This window comes from Erinaceus europaeus, chromosome 2 (assembly GCF_950295315.1).
Source record: "Erinaceus europaeus chromosome 2, mEriEur2.1, whole genome shotgun sequence".
NCBI lineage: Eukaryota > Metazoa > Chordata > Mammalia > Eulipotyphla > Erinaceidae > Erinaceus > Erinaceus europaeus.
The window spans coordinates 175617563-175634504 of record NC_080163.1 but is presented as its reverse complement, the minus strand read 5'-3'; the positions used below and the strand labels follow the sequence as shown (position 1 = coordinate 175634504).

The following is a 16942-nucleotide window of genomic DNA, read 5'->3' as shown; positions in this document are numbered from 1 at the left end:
TATTGTTTTCAGTGTCTCTCAATCTCTTTTTTAACTCTTTTACATCCTTCTTTTATTTCTCTAGCTCATCCTCCCTGTCTGGTAATTCTTTCTTCTGCTTCTGTTAATCTTCGTTCCCTTCCTTCTTCAGCTCAGTAACTTGTTCTGCTAGTTGGCCTTTTAGCTCAGCTATGTCAGCTTTCAGTTCTCTAATTACCTTGAGGTAGCTGGTATTTTCCTTGAGGGTCTCCTCTGTTGATTCCCTATTTCTGATAGTCCTTTCCTCCATAGTTGTCTTCATTTCTGTGATCATCAGGTCTATTAGTGTTTGCATACCTTTCTAATCTAGAATTACTTCTGATTTATCTGGACTCTGTTCTGGGGTCTTGTCCTGATTCATTGTGCTAGCAGTTTTATTTGCTCTCAATTTAACCTTCTTTATTTTTTCATTGACGTGGTTTGTAGTTTTCTGTCCTGTCATTCTTAAGTTGTTGTGTGTGTGAGTATAAGGGCACACTAGAGTCTTTTCTCAGATGAAGTCACAAACCCCAGAGTGTATAATAGCAGCTGAAGCAGAGATTGATGCAGTTCAATCAAAACCAGTTAGCCAGACAACACCACCACTGTAAAAACAACAACAGACATTATGAAAAGAAGAGAAATGAAAAATGGAAAGGCAAGAATAGACAATTACAAAAATAAGCCATCAACTATAAATTCTGAGATAGTGGGAAGGGAGAGTGAAGGAAGGGGAAAGAGGCACAGGGAGAGAGATAGAATCATAGAGAGAGTCCACTCCGCTACTGCTATAAGCTCACCCATCTCTGACTCATTTCAGGAGTCAGATCCTGGCATCTGCTTTGAAGGATTCTGAGCAGTGAGTCAATCCTATTTCTGAATTATGCCATTTCCCAGAATAACCATAATAATTCTTTGTTGTGATAGAGATGATACATAGGTAGATTGATTGATAGATAGATAGATAGATAGATAGATAGATAGATTACAGCACTAAAGCTTGCTTCAGTGAAGTGGGGGCAGGGTTCAAACTGCATTAGACACATGGAAAAGCCAATGCACTATTCAAGTGAGCTATTTCACCTGCCTAGCAAAATCTTTGTTTCTTAGTCTTTTTAAAAATTTTTTTTAAATATTTATTTATGGGAGTTGGCAGTACTGCAGTGGGTTAATTGCATGTGGGACAAAGCACAAGGACCAGCATAAAGATATCGGTTTGAGCCCCTGGCTCCTCACCTGTAGGGGAGTCACTTCACAGGTGGTAAAGCAGGTCTGCAGGTGTCTTTCTCTCCCCCTCTCTGTCTTCCCATCCTCTTTCCATTTCTCTCTGCCCTATCTAACAATGATGGCGTCAATAACAACAATAATAAGTACATAGACAATAAAAAAACAACAAGGGCAACAGAAGGGGAAATAAATAAAAATCTAAAAAAAATATTTATTTACTTTCTTCTTTGTAGAGACAGAGAGAAATTGAAAATGAACGGGGATATAGGGAGAGAAATATAACTGCTACACTGCTTCTCCTCTCATGAAACCTCCCCCCAGAGGTGGGGACCTGGGCCTTGAACCCAGGTCACTGTACATGGTAACCTGTGTGCTCAACTGGCTGCACCACCCACCATGCTCTGCTCCACATAATATTTAAATATCTTTGCTAGGGGCTGAGAGAGGTCGGATGCATACCTAGTAGGGTGCTCCTGGCCCAGATGAACCCTGTTACCACATAGTAGAACCAGGGGCTGGGCAGAGGTACACCCAGTAGAGTGTATATGTTACCATGTGCAAGGACCCTAGCTCAAGCCCTCAGCCCCTACCTGCAGGGGTTAAAGCTTTAGGAGTGGTGAAGCAGTGCTATAGGTGTGTTTCTGTCTCTCCCCTCTCTATTTCTCCTTCCTTCTTAATTTCTCTCTGTGCTATTAAATCAAATACATTTATTAAAAAATGAGAGTCACAGCACCAAGGGGGAGTGCCTGTCTCTCTGAGTGAAATTGGGGGGACTACTTAGTAGTTCATGCAGAAGACTTTAGTGCTTGAGGCACCAGAGATTCCAGATTCAGTCTCCAACAGCATAAGCCAGAGTTAAGCAGTGGTCAGCTAAAGAAGGAAAAGGAAGGGAAGGGAAATACAGAAAAGGAGAGGAAGGAGAAGGAGAGATATATGGAGTATAGTGGTGCTTTTGTATGACCATTATGCTATCTCCTCAGTCTTTTTTTTTTTTCAGTTTTTTTTTTACCACTTATAGACCAAATTAGAAAAAACCACAAATCCCCATTTCATCCACCCTCCAAATATAAACAATAATCGTACTCTGTCTCTCACAGTTTGTCTGTTCTTTCCTACTCCTATTTTTTTTTGAAAAAAAACAATTTTCCCTGTTGTTGTTATTGTTGTTGGATAGGACAGAGAGAAATGCATAGAGGAGGGGATGGCAGAGAGGGGGAGAGAAAGATAGACAACTGTTAACGTGCTTCACTGCCTGTGAAGCCACCCCCCCTGCAGGTGGGGAGTTAGGGGCTTGGACCAGGATCCTTATGCTGGTACTTGTGCTTTGTGCCATGTGTGCTTAACCCACTGTGCTACCGCTGACTCCCCAGATGTCTTTACTTAACATAATGGCGTTACCACTATAATGGATTTTACTTTTTTTTCTTCTTAATATTGTGTTCAGGATCTTTGCCAGTTAATAACATCTAAACTTGGAGGCTGGGGAGCTAACTTAAAGTTTACATAGAAAGCTTTCATGCTTCAGGTTTCAAGGCTTCAGGTTGAATCCCCAGCTCTCCAGCATAAGTCTGAGCTGAGCAGTGCTGTGCTTTCACTCTGATACACACACACACACACACACACACACACACACACACACACACGCACACACTTATTTATTAAGTATTTTTTTACCAGAGCCTTGCTCAGCTCTGCATCATGGTGAGGCAGGAACCCTAGAGCTTCCAGTATGAGTCTCTTTCCATCAGCATTATGTTATTTAACCCTGCCCATTCTCACACTTTTTGTATCATTCCGTTTCTCTAGCTTTCATTACTAAACATAACAATAAAATAAAATGTGATAAAGTAGTAAATAAATAAGTAGGGCTTGGGCAGAAGTGACTGCCTAGTTATCATCTTTCTGTCTTTATACCTATCTCTCATTAGTAAAGCTATTTAAGAAAGTAATGGAAAATAAAAATATTTTTCAAAGAAGCCCTTCGACTGGGAGAGCATTGACATCTTTCTCTCTCCCCATAACTAAATATAATAATACAATAAAATACAACTATTTAAAATAAAAGAGAGTGGGGGTAGAGAGCATAGTGGTTATGCAAAAATACTTTCATGTCTGAGGTTCCAAGGTCCCATTTTCAATCCCTAAGACTACCGTAGTCCAGAGCTGATCAGTGTCCTGGTTAAAAAGAAGAAGAAGAAGGAGAAGAAGAAACATACCTGTGTGACCCATATTTGAATGTGGTATAAAACTTTGTGAGTTCTTTAAATTAAATAAAATAAGAAGAACTTGTGCTTAGGAGTTCTGCTGAAGCCTGTCATACCTGTGGCTTTAAGAGCCCAGTTTCAGTTCCCCCGCACCCCTTGAGCTTGAGCTGACAGTGTTCTGGTGTTTCTCTGTATGTTTTTGTCCCTGGATCTGTGTCTGGAAAAGAAAGTGAAGAGAAATTTGGGAGAAATATGGGAGCCCTTTGGTTGGCTGTAAGGTGCATTCTGCTCTGTGTCCACAAGGCGGCAACATAACACAGCAGGGCCACTCCTGGGCTGGCCTTGCTCTCATTGCACTGCCCCTTGGTCTGGAATAGTTGTTACTTTGGGCAGGGTGTTTGCAGTCTGTTCCCAGGATCTGTTCCTGGGAGCTTCCTTCCCAGGAGCTAGAGAGAGGTAAGAGACGGTTCACTGGGCATGGCACCAGGTTTACGAGGCTGAGGCGCCAAGTTCCCTGTCCTGGTGAGGTGGCCACAGAGACAGAAGGGTCCTGGAGCTCTGCCTTTGCCCCCCCTGTGTTTGTGTCATGGGTGTATCCCCTTCCATTTCTTGCACTGCTCCAACCCCTTCCTGGAAAAATGATTTGAACACCTGTGCTGGGCTGCTGGGCTGCTGGGCTGTGAGGAACCTGCTGGAGTTCCCAGACTTCCCTGCATAAGGACCAGGGTTGGAGCCCTGGTTCCCCACCTGCATGGGGAGGAGAAATGAGGCAGGTCTGTGGGGGTCTCTTTCTCTCCACATCTCTATCTCTCCCCTTCCTCTCAATTTCTCAGTAGACTTTAAATCCAGAGAGAAAGAACAAATGGGATGTTGTTAGGTGGCAGGAGTGGGGTGAGCCATCAGCATCCCTGGGTTCCTAGTGTTGGAAATGATGTCCAATTAAAAATAGTTGTCAAGGCAAAAAATAGGAATTGAAGCAAGGCATTTATTTATTCTTTTGCAAAGGGCGTGCCACCAACAGTGGCCTTCAGGCAGCAGCATGTCCCCCTCAGCCTTCTCCCATCTTTTATATCTGAAGCAGAACTGACTCCTCCACCCCTGGGCTGGGCTTCAGAGCTCACAATCTCTCCATTGTCTAAAGGAGGAAGGGAGTATGAGGGTCTCTGCTGGAGGATTGGGAGGCACTGCAGGGAGCTGACCTAAAGAATACAAAACTACTGGCCACAGGTGGTCACAGATAACAATTTATAAAAAAGAATGTTTGTACTAAACAGTTGTTCTATTCGTGTTCTTTTGAAGAGAAGACCTAACCATCTCTCACAGTCGATTGACTTTTTCTCTGCATGTTCTTTCTTTGATAACCACAGGAAGGCTCCCTTAACCTCCATGAAAATAAAGAGGGAAAAAATGTAGATGGGAAAGAGCTGCAGTTCAAGTCACAGCAATTCTGCTGATCCTCAGATTCCTTAGAATAAAGCAGAAGTGTCTAAAATTCGAGTTCAAAAATGTATCAGAAGTACAAGAGATAAAGTTTCTGAAATATGTTTTCCTAGTAGATAAATAACGGCATAGTATTGCTTTAACGTTCCCTATTTCTACATGTCTCTATCTATACATACAAATGCAGTTATTTCTCTACCTCTCTGCCCATTTGTGTACTACAAGAGAGAAATGGAGTAATGAACAGCAAGGTAGGAAGCAAACTCTCCCAAGAATATACTAAAAAGTTACGTGTCACACTGTTTATTTGGAGTTATTCATGACGTTAATCATAAAAGAGGACTGGGAAAAAAAGCAGTGGATGGGACTTGGGTGGTATAGTGTAGTGGGTTAAGTACAGGTGGCATGAAGCATGAGGACCTGCGTAAGGATCCTGCTTTGACCACCCCCGCCTGCCATGTTCCCCACCTGCAGGGGAGTCCCTTCACAAGCTTTGAAGCAGGTCTGCAGGTGTGTATCTTTCTCTTCCACTCTCTGTCTTCCACTCCTCTCTCCATTTCTATCTTATCCAACAATGACGACATCAATAACAACAACAAGGGCAAATAAAAAGGGAATGATGACATCAATAACAATAATGACGACATCAACAACAACAACAAGGGCAAATAAAAAGGGAAAAATAAATAAAAAGGGAAAATATAAAATAAACATAAATAAATTTAAAAAATTGAAGAAAAAAAGAAAAAAGCACTTGATACCAGGTCTCACTATTAGATATTTTCACTATTAGGCCAGATTTCACTATTAAACATCCGTGATCAATGTTGGTAAGTTTGCTTGATAACCCAGTGGACCAGAAGTCATTCTGCTTGTGTTCCTACATTAATGACTGGAAACAACACTATTCATTGTTTCCAGTAAAAAAAGATTCATTTAATTCTACAGAACTTTCAAGGAATGATTAATACCTATTCCCATAACTTCTTATTCAGTGATCTGTTATTGGCTATTTGCTTTCCTGTTTGGCGACTGTAAGCAGTGCAGCTGAGAACATGGGGCTCAGATACCTTTTTTTTTTTTATGTGTTTGCCTCCATGGTTATCTGTGGGGCTGGGTGCCTGCACTACAAATCCACTGCTCCTGGAGGCCATTTTTCCAACTTTGATGCCATTGTTGCATTGCTGTTGTTGGACAGGACAAAGAGAAATTGAGAGAGGAGGGGCAAGAGAGAGTGGAGAGAGAAAGACAGACACCAGCAGACCAGCTTCACCCCCAGTGAAGCGACCCCTCCCTGCATGTGTGGAGCAGGGGGCCTGGGGCTCAAGCCAGGATCCTTGTGCTGCCATGTGCAGTTAAGCTGCTGCAATACCACCTGGCCCCCGGGCTCAGATATCTTTGAGAACCAGTGCTTCCATGTCTTTGGATAGAAGCCTAGGGATGGTATTGCAGGATCTTAAGGCACTGCCCTTTTTGTTTGTTTGAGGACTCTCCCTGCAGCTTTCCAAAGGGGCTGCACCAGTTTACATTCCCACCAGCAGTGTCACTTCTCAGGGCTCCCTTTGCCCACACTTTCCCAGACCCCAGATCTTAAAGGTATGTCGATGTGTGAACTGGAGTCTCACTGTGATCCCAATCTGCATTGCCAATGTCCCTGTAATGGGTTGGCCAGTCAGCAGAATTGTTGTGCAAATGACTTGAAAGCCTGGGGCTTTGAGATCCCAAATCCTGTTTCAGCACCAGAAGCAGCCAGAGCTGAGCAGGGAGTGAGCAGCTGAGAAAAAAAAAATCAAAGGCCCCTGTAACCTCTGAGGTCATGACCTTGGTGTCTTCCTGGCCCTTGACTTGGGCCAGTGCTGGTTGGGGACCTGGGTCTCCCCTTCACAGGAGCTCTTGGGGGAGCTGCTGGGCTTTGACACAAGACCTGCCCCTGCCTGCAGCAGCCCCACAATCTTCCCTGTGATGGTGGCCAGGAGGACACAGTCCAGGTCACCTTAGTGAAGTGACACTGCTGGGCCTTTATTGGGGGAAACACTGACTCACAGCCCCTCCATCCCACACAATTGTTAAAGAGATAATGTGGGGGGGGCATCTGCCCCCATTCTGAAAGTGCCTCACGCCAATCTCAACAATGAATTAAAAAGAGAGCATGATTATCCAAGTAAACTAAACTGTAGAGAAAACGAAACATGTTAGTGTACAAGAGAGGGAGAGGAATGAACTCGCTTACTTTCTCCTTGATCACATGGTATTCCCCAGAAAGAGAGCAAGCCCCTCAAGGTTCACCACTTTTAAAGCCAAAGGCCCCACCTACAGCTGTAACCACTACCATTTCTGGGTTGTGCCTTCTCTCCCTCAACACCATGACTCATCCAGGAAAGACTCACCCCTGCTCTCTCTATGCCCTGAGCCTCTGCCTCCTTCTCCTGCTCCCACTCCTGCTCCTGCCTGATTTCATGGTTCCACATGGGTCTGCACTTCTGCTCTGAGAGGAGGCACCAGGACCCGGGTTGGAGACCACACCCCAAGTCCACCAGGAGTCACAGTGCACAGGGGGATCCCGTCCTGCTGGATGGTAAGAAGGGGTGCACTCAGTGATGTGGGTCTGAGACCTCAGCCACATGCCTATGACCTTGACGTCACTGCTTCCCACCTGGAGCTTCCAGAAGCTTCTTCAAAGGCGCTTCTGCTTTCTGAGGGCAGGAGACCGGGTGTCTCCATAGGTTACAGAGACAGTGATTGGGATTGTGCCCTTATGTCAACTCTCCCATAAACCTGGAGGCCCCATTAAGATGATGGCAAAAGGAAAACAGACAAACAGCAAAAGCTAGAAGGAAGGCAACAGTGAGGTGAACACTGAACCTTTGAAAGTTCAAGGAAATGTTTAGTGTGAGACGGCCTTTACTCTGTGCTTCATTTTGTCCCTCCAGGGCTGGGACTCCACACCTGCCCAACTCCACCATTCCTAGAGGCGGTTCTTTATCTTCTTCTTTTCCCATTTTTCATTCGATGGAGCACCCAGATGGATGGGGGAAATAGTGTCACACACTATAGAGCTCAGCTACGATAATGTACAAGGACCCAGGTTTAAGTCTCAGGTCCTCACCCGGGGGGAAAGGAGGCTTCACAGAGCAGTTAAGCAGAGCAGCAGGTGTCTCTCCCTTTCTATAATCTCTCTTTCCACTTTCAATTTCTCTCTCTATTCAAAATAAAGAGAGAAGATGATCGCATGCAGCACTGGTCACCTGCTCCTGAGTTCTTACCCCTTCAAGAGGGAACCAGGGACTTGAACCCAGGTCCTCTACTATGGTAACATGTGCTCTCTACCAGATGAGCTAGCACCTGAGCCATGGCTTTTGCCCTGAGCCCTCTCATCAAACATGCCAGGGGTAGTGATGTGTGGATGTAGACACACACATATGCACACACAGAGCCCAAACCTTTTGGTTCCTACTGAGTTAGCTTCTGATGTTGGAGTCCTACAGGCCTTACCTATGAACATGACACAGCATAGCCAGGACTGAACACGTTAGGGAAATAACAGAACAGTCTGGGGCCTGGGATTCAGCATCGAAGATACACGCAGATGCACTTGCATTTTCCCAGCAGCTGTTAGAAGTTCTCTTCCGTCAGAATGAACTGCATGTTAGAATTTAAACATACTTCTGAAGGAAGCTCAGAGTTACTATTATTGAGGTGAGGGAGCAGAGTTTAGTGCAGAGCACAGCGTTCTTAGCACATCAGTGTGCAGAGATGAAGCCTGGCTGCAGGTGGGCACCATCTGAGTTTTTAGACCCCAGAAATTCTGTTCTGTCACAGGATGGACTTCCTCTAGGGGGCCGAGCTCAGTGCTGAATAGCTCCAGGTGAAACTCCCTGTGCTGCACATTTATTTGGAGGGACAGCCTCGGGGCTTCAGGGACATTGACATCAACTTAGAGAAGTGGGGTCAGTTAGTCTTGTGAGTGCCCACACACCTCTGGTTTGGCAAGAGCGTGCTCAGAGAATATGAAGATAAGATTAAGACAGAGTGTTACCAGTGGTGGTGGCCAGGCTGGTGAGGAAGCCTAGATGCGGAGATCGGCACCACAGTAACAGTGTGTGGATTGTTGTTCTGGGGACCCTTCTGAGCAGCTCATGTTCTTTGGAAGCACATGTCAGGCTGTTCTGTAACTTAGAGTCTTTCCATTTTTCCTTTAAAAACAGAAACTGATGTGACTGACCTTGACCCATGTCTAAATGAAGGAGTGTGGGCTTCTCTCTCTGACACTGTAGACATAAACATGTTCATGTCTGGGTCCAGGACTTAACACCAATTTTAGCTAAAAATATCAGTGAGAAGTGTAATTTTACCCTTCAATTTTATATCGTTCCTGCAGTTATTCACAGTGGCATTTTAGATGAATTCAAAGTATGTTTACATTTTGGTGACTGGAGATAGCTCATCTCTTAGAGTGCATGCCTCCCATGTTTGAATCCCTGCATTTGAGCATCAGCACCATACATGGCCTCAGTCTCGTCATGCGTGGTGACAGGTGCTGTGATGACTCTGTCTCTCTTTTTCCAACTGCTCTCTCTCTCTTTCTCTAAAAAATTATTTTAAATATTATACAGTTGGGCATTAGGGCCATTCAGTGGCACTGTGCAGATGGCAGGGCCAGGATTCTTCCCTGCAGTGATTAAAATAAATCAAGAGCCAGGGAGAGAGCATAATGCTATGCAAATGACATTTCTGTCAGAGGCTTCAGGGTCCCAGGTTCAAACCCTGCTACTACCATAAGCCAGATCTGAGCAGAGCTCTGGAAAAAAAAAAGAAATTAAATTCAAATAAGTCTCCTTTCAAATGAGCTCTTACAAGGAGCCTTCCTTGTTTGTCCTCTCCACAATGTCAGTCAGGTTTCATCTTTCACCTTTACTCCCTCACTTCCCTCTGTTTTTTTCTGGGTAATATTTCCAGGAGTCTAGAATCACATTGTGATTGGTAGTCTCTTCTGTTGAATTTCTGTCATCTCCATTCAAAAGTTGGTTGCATGAGAATTGGGCCTTTTTTCTTTTCTTTTTCTTTTTTTTTTTAGTTCTTACTATAGGACACTATTTCATTTCCTCAGAAAAATAACTTAAATATGTAGGCCAATGTGAAGATGCAGATAAGAATTCATTAGTAGCCACTTGTGGTGGACGGTCATTAGCACCTAGGGGTCCAGGACCTGGACAGTGTTGGAAACTTGCCCTGGAAGCTGCATGGACATGTCTAAAACATACAGTCTTGCAAACCAAGGTCTCATCCAAAACTGTGAATGATGCCTGGCAGAGGCATAATGTTGAGGTGGTTCTGTGTCTAGTGCTAAATAAAAGACAGGCGTCCATCAAGCTTCCTGAACAACTAGAAAAACCACAGCCCACATTTCTCCAGTTTAGGACCTATGTAGCCCCCATTTGGAAAAAACCAAATGCCCTTTGACAGATGACTGGATAAAAAAGTTATGGGACATATACTCAATGAAGTATCCCCTAGGAAAGAAAAGATGATGTTGTATCCTTTGGGATAAATAGGATTATGCTTGGTGGATAAGTAAAGAGGTAAGTGACAGCTACAGAATGGTTTTTGGCACTGGGTAGAAACAACTCAGCAACATAAATCTCAGGTCTGGTCTGTGGCACTGCATATGCTTGTGTCATGTGTTATTCTATCTCTGTCTCTCTCATCAATCAACAAATGGAGTTTTGAAGTAGGCTACCTGGTGATCTATTCCTCTCATCCTAAATAAAAACTTGAAAGAAACTCTAAATAAATTTATTTATTTCATTCTTTTATGAAAAAGCTATTGAAATCTTTTTTCCAATCATGTGTTCTTTTCTGTGAAGGCCTGAAATAATTTAGAAGGCCCGACTTAAAAAGTTCATCATTTCTACTAATGTATGAGGTTTAGTAATGTAGTATATACATTAAGTGTAACAAAGTATAAATATCAGAAATTCAGCAACAGGAAAGGAACACTCAGCATTCTCTGAATGGCATTTGTAAACCCAGAAGTGCAGAGTGCAGCCACACTGGAGCCTCAGCTCTGAGGGCAGGACCTTCCTGCCTGTGGTGTGGTGTCTCCAGGGTCAGTCAGCACACACAGTGCTCAGGCCCCTCTCCCCACCCTTGCTGAGCTGCCAGATGAGGACAGAGCTGCAGGAGCTCATGGGTTGGGCTAAGAGCAGAGGGGAGAATGACAGAGTGCTTCTCTCTGTCTCTCCAAGTTTGAAAGGAGCTTCAGGATCAAGCACTCAGTGCCTCTGCTTAGCCTGTGGGTGTCTGCCTACTTGCAAAGATCCAGGAGAGCCACCAGCAGAGACAAGAGGTCACTGGTTCTAGGCTGGCCCAGGAACAGCTTCCTGGTTACTTTCTCCTAAGACCTCCATCTTGGTTTTCCATGTGGTCATGACTTTTACATTTAAAACCTTTTCATCTACTTGTCTGTAAAGCCAGTGGCTCAAGCATGAAGCTTTAGTCTTAGTTATTCTCTCTCGTTCTCTTCTGAACATTAAAAGGGAAAAACAAAAGAAAACATGGGTCATCTGGCACAGTGTAATCATGCACAGGAGGCCCACAGATAAAAAAAGGAAATATGGACATCAGTATTTTGTGGAGTTGAACTTATTTCTTCCCAATTTCTTGCACTGCAGGTCAGTTCAGCAAAAACAAGAGTGGCATTCCTGTCTGGAGAGGGTGGAGAGGAAGAGAGTCAGACACCTATAGCACCGCGTCATAGCCCATGAAGCTTCTCCAGAGCAGGTGGAAGCAGGAAACGGAACCCAGGTCCTTGCTCTTGATAACATTTGCACTCTAATGGGTATACCACCTGCATGCTGTGCAGTTGGTTTACTAGGGAAACTACAGATATTTATGTTTATGGGAAACTGTAAAGGCATAGGAAGCAAAAGGAATTCTTAGTGGCTCTACAGCCTAAATATAGAAATAATGTTGCTTATTAAATTCCATAATGTTGATCAGGCTCTTCCTGATGTCAGTCATCATACTCTTTGTAAGGAAGTGAGTTTGAGGGCCAGGTGGTCATGTCCTGAATAAGCACACACATTACAGTGCACAAGCACACAGGTTCAAGCCCCTGTTGAAGCTTCTGGAGTAGTGAAGCAGGCCTGCAAATGTCTCTGGCTCTCTCCTTCTCTGTATCCCCTCCTCTCTCAATTTATTTCTGTCTCTATCCAATGATACATATTTTTTTTTTTTAAAAAGGGAGTGATGTTTACTAACTGGAAACTCCTACAAGAATCAAAGAAATTTTCTAAAAGCAGGGGAGAGGCCCAAAGCCCTGTGTTCAAGGGAGATAGCATATGGCTGAGGGTGAGAGTTTCTACATGTAGTTTAGGGAGATATGAATGTGAACCCATCAGATGACTACAGTCTTGCAAAACATCATTCCTGGGGGCCAAGAGGTAGCACAGCAGGTTAAGCGCACATGGTAAGAAGTTAAAGGACCAGGTTAAGGATCCAGTTTCTAGTTGCAGGCTCCCCACCTGCTGGGGCCACGCTTCACAGGCAGTGAAGCAGGTCTGCAGGTGTCTGTCTTTCTTTCTCTCCCCCTCTGTCTTCCCCTCCTGTCTCGATTTCTCTCTGTCCTATCCAACAACAGCAGCTATAACAACTACAACAATGGGAAAAATGGCCTCTAGGAACAATGGATTCATAGTGCAGGCACCAAGCCCCAGCAATAACCCTTGGGGGTATTGGTATGCTTCTAAAAACCCCTTCTATTTCATTAGCTTAATCCCCCCTGCTTAACACTATTCTATTTACATAACCCCTTCATTCTATTTACATAACCGCTGTTAACAAGTACCACCCTCCCTCCAGGGCATTGGTGGTTCAGTGGTAGAATTCTTGCCTGCTCCGCCCCCTCTCCTTGTCATACCCTGATTTTCACCAGTCACTTTTCTTTTCTTTTCACCCTCTCTGCATCACATCCTGTTCCCACCCTACTGGGCTAGTATATTTATAAGGACAAGATTGTTTGTAGTTAGTTTAGCTTAGCTTGGTATAGATTGTGCTGCGTCCTGTATGAATAAAGAGATACTGCGTAGAGCTCAACCATGAGTCCCTGGTCGTCTGTTACCCGCCCGTGAAGCCAGCCTGTCGAAAACAACATAATGGCGCTTACAATGTGGGACTGGACCTGCGCAGATAAGTGAAGACTTTGCCTACCTATGCACTATGGTCTTCTCTTCCACTTATGAAGAGGATAACTCCCAGATAAGTGAAGACTTTGCCTACCTATGCACTATGGTCTTCTCTTCCAGTTATGAAGAGGTTTGCCAAAGCCTCTACTGTTTCATCATGAGATAGTTACTCTGTCTCTGGAACATTTTGCTCTGGGCCACACTTTGTTTCCCTGACCAGGAACTTTGGTTTCTTGTGACCCTAATCATAGAGCTTGGGAGATGCACTGAGATTTCTCCTTGGACTTTTTGGATTCCCTCTCCCATGTTTCCTGAGGAAAAGGACTACATTTTGCTCTGGGCCATAATTTGGTTCTTTATGACCATGATCATAGACCTTGGGATATGCATGGGGATTTCCACTGAGACTTTCTGGACTTCTTATCAAATGTTTCCCATGGAGAAGGACTACTCTAATTTGAGGAGAGTTCTCCAGTACCCTGGCAGGGGAGGTGGTGGGATATGGAGATTGGGTGGTGGGAATTGTGTGGAGTTGTACCCCTCCTACCCTATGGTTTTGTTAATCCTTTCTTAAATAAAAAAAAAATTAAAAAAAGAAGTGCAAGGACCAGGTTAAGGATACAGGTTCTAACTGCAGGCTCCCCACCTGCAGGGGCCTCGCTTCACAGGCAGTAAAGCAGGTCTGCAGGTGTCTTTCTTTCTCTCCCCCTGTCTTCCCCATCTTTCTTGATTTCTCTCTGTCCTGTCCAACAACAGCAGCTATAACAACTACAAAAATGGGAAAAATGGCCTCTAGGAACAATGGATTCATAGTGCAGGCACCAAGCCCCAGCAACAACCCTTGGGGGAAAAAATTAAAAGTTCCTCAGCATAAACAAATAACAATTTCCCTCAGTTAATTGTCATCCTTACAAATGGTGTTTTCAGTGTTTTCACAGGTCCCTGTCCCTTATGATTTACTGAGATAACCTAGAAAAAAATGGTAAATGTAAAAGGATCATTCAGAATCCCCTCAGGTACTTTATCTGGACTCACCATTTCATGGTCTTTTCCCACCTTCAAGGAGCCCTTCCATCTGGAGCAGATGACTTCAGAGACCCCAGGGCAGCTGGTCCGCAAGGCCAGGCAGTAGAGAAGGAGCCAGCAGGGGAGAGGTGAGCCCCAGCCTTCCCAAAGTGCCTCCTCTGGGATGTCTCCCTTTCTGAAGCAGGATCATGACACAGGACCATTCGCATGTGGGGGGTGCGGGGGTTCAGGGAAGGTTACAGGCAGGGACCCAATTCTCATCCGAAGTCATTTCTAGAAAGGTATTTTATTTTGGGAATTGCTCTAGGTCAGTGTGGCCAACCCTTTTTCTGCCAGGGGTGACATGGATATTTAAGAGATAATTTACAGGCCCTACAATTATCAGCTTGAACATGAGCATTGGATGCTATGTGCTGACTTTGATTCCCAGATGAAATGACTCCCTGGGTCTCGTGTTGTCCACAGGCTAGAGGTGGCTTTTATTTCATATGCCCAGATCCTATCCTGCATGGGCTTCTCTGTAGGTACATTGTTCTGTCATTAGAGCAGGACCTTTAGGGCCTGGGAAGAGGCCTTCCCCACCCCAGTGTGTGTCCAGTATCCTGGCCACCCTGGGAGCAGATGCACTGCCAGGCCTGTCAATCCATACTTGTAGTGGGGAACTCCCATGCACAGAGAGTATTGGAGGGTGAAAGGGACTCTGAGCACAGCCTGGGCTGAAGTGGCCTTGACTCAGCTAGAATGTGGCTCTGACCTCACTCCACTGACTTACTTCCCACATATTGACTGGATGTTGATTGTCAGGACTAATTTTTTTTAATTCTCCAGCTTCATATTCCCTCATGATTCCATGTTATGCTTCTAATATTCCTACTACAGAAAAAAAAATGATTTGATAAGCTTTTGCATCAGAGGAAGGGGAAAAGGCTCTCTTAGGTAAAGCACTACCTTGCTTTTGTATGACAAAGCCTCAAGCCTAGACCCTCCATGTTGAAAAAAGCTTTGACACCATCTCTCTCTGTCTCTCTGTCTGTCTATTTGTCTGTCTCTTCGCCCCTCTGTTTTTCTGTCTCTATGTTGAGAAAAAAGATCTTACACCAAGAATGAAAATCATATAACATACCTTTTATTAAGGTGACTCTTACTTTATTAACATATAGTTCAGCTTTTTGTTCTTGTTGTTGTTGTCAATAATATTTTTACTTCACTGAAACCTGAGGAAACTGTACTTGAATCTTGCCTTAACAGATGATGAAGGATGAGGTTTCATTAAATTAACTTGTTTAATCATCTCCATTTGCCCTGCCCCCCAAAAAATAAAATAGACCAGCTATTGTCATCAGTCACAGAAAATCAGAGTCTACACCAGGGCATATCTATCTGTAACTAACAATACAGCTGAGCCTGACAGTCCTTCTCGGGATGAGACTCCTTTTCTGACTGTCGGTGTTCTGGAGTCACTATTATAAGATTGCACAAAGGCTCTGTTCCATCAAGGAATAGAGCGTTCTTGCCGAAAGCCTTTGTAAGGGACTATATTTGGGTTCCATTTTAGAAGTCTTGGGTCTCAGGTAGGAAAACCAGGATGCATGTATCAACTCATCTATTAACAAATATTCCCATGTTGATGTAGGAGAATCCCTTCTTGTATTAAATAGGAGTTTGCTGTCCCCTCCTTTCTGTCCTACTGAGCCTCAGTAGGAAGTGGACCTGCCCCAGGCCCCATATTTAGCTGTCCTCCATTCTCTCCAAGCCTCTACTGAGCAGACAGGAACCTCCTCCTCTGCTCATCCCAGAGCTCAGTGTCTTGTTCACAGGTGTCCTTGCTGATGGGCGAGTCCCCTGGTCGGGATTCCAGGGCATTACCAGGAACTCCCAGGCCCTGGGAACCCTGCTGGATGAGCAGAACTTCTCCTCCTGTATCAGCAAGAAGCCACCTGGCAGCAATCCCTGTTCATGCAGATGCACGTGGCCCTGGTGATACTTATTTTAAACTATGATCTGTATTTAAACTTGATTTGCAAAGAGCTGAATTTGCTAGAATATATATTTCTCATTTACAAGGAAACAGTCACACTGCAAGAAGAAATACAAATGTTGACATTAGTGTTTTAAACATATATTGTTCTTATGCATTCAGTTAAAGAGTTACTGAAATCAGCAATGTTTACTCTCCAACCATAGTGAAGTCTGTGGAGCTAAGAGAATTTATATTTTTAGTTGATTCATTCTTTGTGAACCTTAGGGAAGCTAAAGACAAGTTTTCTTCAAGTAGATCCTGTGAAAGGTGGGTTGTAACTCCAGTTTTTTGTTTTTGTTTTTTAATTCAAGGTTCCTGCACAGCATTAGATGTGTCTGACTTCTAAGGAAAATGAGACTCCAGACACATTGATGGGTGAGTGTCAAGATATTCTAAGTTGGGATGTTAGATTTAAAATAGCAGTTCAAAACTCTCTCAGTAGCAGCTGTTTAGTATTTAGCTTAATTGTCTTCACACATTTCATACATCCTGACCAGCCCTTACTGTGGCACAAAAGTCAAACCTGACTTCCTAAAGGTTTTCTTTAATACATTGAAGAATACACCAATTTGTAAATCTTGGGAACAATATAGTTGTTGGGTCTTTCTATTCATTTTGTCATCACAGTGTAATTTGTTTTAGGTAAAATGCTTCTTTAAAATAATGAAAATAGAAAACAGGCATTGTACAATGTAAAGGCATCAATACCCCTGTCCCAAACTCACCTGTTCCCAGTGTCTTTTTCATCCCCTTTCCACATTTTCTGCTACATGTTCTCAGGAAAAAAAAAAAAAAAGAAAAAAAAAAACAACCTCAGACCTGCACCTCTGCACCTCTAGCCATGC

The 16942-nt window shown here is 43.9% G+C and overlaps 1 long non-coding RNA gene across 1 annotated transcript in view; it reads left to right on the top strand.

The window, feature by feature from the left end:
• The window catches only part of LOC132536781 (uncharacterized), a 43517-nt gene that overhangs the window by 22963 nt on the left and 3612 nt on the right, over window positions 1–16942 (top strand). The window contains exons 2-4 of the long non-coding RNA XR_009548311.1: window positions 11540–11672; window positions 14115–14205; window positions 16409–16472. This is a non-coding gene — a long non-coding RNA (uncharacterized LOC132536781). The remainder of the gene's footprint in view (window positions 1–11539; window positions 11673–14114; window positions 14206–16408; window positions 16473–16942) is intronic.